Source organism: Schistocerca cancellata, chromosome 7 (genome assembly GCF_023864275.1).
Source record: "Schistocerca cancellata isolate TAMUIC-IGC-003103 chromosome 7, iqSchCanc2.1, whole genome shotgun sequence".
Lineage (NCBI taxonomy): Eukaryota > Metazoa > Arthropoda > Insecta > Orthoptera > Acrididae > Schistocerca > Schistocerca cancellata.
In genome coordinates, this window is record NC_064632.1 from 181,872,145 (window position 1) to 181,874,579 (window position 2,435).

Genomic DNA, 2,435 nt, shown 5'->3' on the forward strand with positions numbered 1-2,435 from the left:
TTGTCGATATGGTTTCTGTTGTACATAATTATTACCATACATAATGTAAAACAAGTTTCCATTCGCTGTTTGTTGGGGCTAATTTCGGGGAGAAGCCAAGAACAGGTGTCGATAAACTTTCGAACATAAGTTTTCGAAGAAGATATTAGGAAATTTAATCACTGACATAGATACGGAATGAACGCATAATTACTTTTTCAGAAGTGAAGACAGCAGTACGACTATCATAAATACCAAAGACATTTTAAATATTTTCAAGGCGAGAAGTCAAACTTTGATATAGAGTTCACAAGAAAATCGGCAAGTTACTGAAGAGCGAAGAAAAGCTTTAAACGAAATCCACAACGAAATTGCATAAGGAATCAAAATCTTTTTATAATTGCTTTACCAGCCAAACGAATATACATATACACCATATATGCGTAATTTGTAAGATATACTTTTAAATGTGGTACTAAGCAGTACTGACACAGTTTGCCCATAACATCGCCTTCACCCTTGCTGCCCGACTCAGACGAATCAGTATCGTGAAGATTAATTATGAAAGGCTCCATCACTGAGTCTCTGTCGATTTCCCTTTGAAAATCTTCTTCCTGCATTGTTTCTGAACTTCTAACGCAGTTAGCCCATTCAGGGATTGTTACGTTGTTCACCGCTTCATGTATGAGTCTATCGACATCGGCATTACCTCTCACCCACACCAGCTCAGTAGGATTGTAGTGGCAGAGATTGGTGGTAACCTGATTACTCAGTGATCATGCTGCCGTGCAAGTCCGTCTACTTCATAACTGCGGTATTTGGTCTTGTATCCATTTCGAGCGCGAGTGACTCTGCCCTGGTTTGTGACACAGTGTGAGGGATTACATTATATAACAGCCATGAAATAACGTCATTTCTGGCACTTTAAGCAGGAGCCTTATTCACTTGCATGGAGTGCACACTTGCTGTTGTACACACCACCGCTTGAAGACATTTTAGAGTGGTAGTCATGTGAATGCTTTGACTTTGACATTTGAAATATTAATTAACTTTTCGGTATGACTTCTGACTATGCGGAACCAGCCTGAAGCACAATAATGCGTCTCCCTTTGCCCACAAGGACCTCTAGGTCTCCAACATCCTCACTTGTCTTCCAGCTCATTACTCTTGAATGGTTCTGTTTCTCGTACGTTTTATCGAGATAATAAATACGTGATTTTCAGCTTTATTTTATCTCTTGCATCGTTCTCAAGAACACAGTTCTTGGTGCCACAATGTCACTTTTCCCCAAGAGCAGTTTTCTTCCTGTATTTAACTGCTGCTGGCCATTGTGGCCGAGCGGTTCTAGGCGCTTCAGTCCAGAACCGCGCTGCTGCTACGTTCGCAGGTTCGAATCCTGCCTCGGGCATGGATGTGTGTGATGTCCTTAGGTTAGTTAGGTTTAAGCAGTTCTAAGACTAGGAGACTGATGACCTCAGACGTTAAGTCCCATAGTGCTTAGAGCCATTTGAACCATTTAAGTGCCATTTCCCTCAATATTCTGACCGTAGTAGATTTGCTGCCATTGAAACTGCCGTTTGCTTTCATGTTTGAAGATAGTTTATCTACCATACAACATTCACCTTTATTACACATATAATCTGCGCCGTACTACATTCTTGCTGAAATAGTTGGCTCATTTACAATTTTTTTTCTATTTCGGCCTTTACCAGGCGACTTAAAAAAATAGGTGTTCCGTTCTCCTCAGCAGATGAGCTGGCTTCACTCCCGCCTAAAGAATTGATACACGCGGAACACTTTCTTTCCCGTGCTTGTGTAATATCGGGTGACATCTGCTTTTGCCACTGATATTGATCAAACTGTCCCGAAATAACTTTCGAAAGAGCTCCACGCACAACACTAAAACCAATCGTAAACTCCCTCTGCACAGTAGTAAATGAATATGGGCGCACGCTGCAGCTGACTGCTGTTGGTGGGCAGGTCACGTGACGCATCCGTACTTCTGCGTTTCCAGACCTCACCCGACAAGCTATGTGGCTTGCACTGTAGTGAGTGCGACAGATATTTCGCAATTATAGAGAAACGAAGAAAGAGAGGCAAGGCCTTTATCCAGAAGATTTACACAATATTGTTGACATTTTACCGTTTCCATGTAATTCCGTAGCATACAACTGACTTCTTTGGCTTTAAAGATCCTCCTGAAACATTGTTGTCAATGTGTATCATTGTAACACAGAAAGACCAGTTGATGTCTTTTATTCCTCAACAGCACAGGGAGTTTTATAGTAAACTTACCAAATATAATCTCAAGAACGGAATTGTGCAAGAAACGAAAGTAAATAATGAGAGATTTTTTCCCTTGAATTTATTATTGTTATCCACTTGTAAACAATTTAATAGAAGTGATAAATAGTTTTCGTTGACTGCGTTTATACTCTTGTATTTCTGTACTTGTA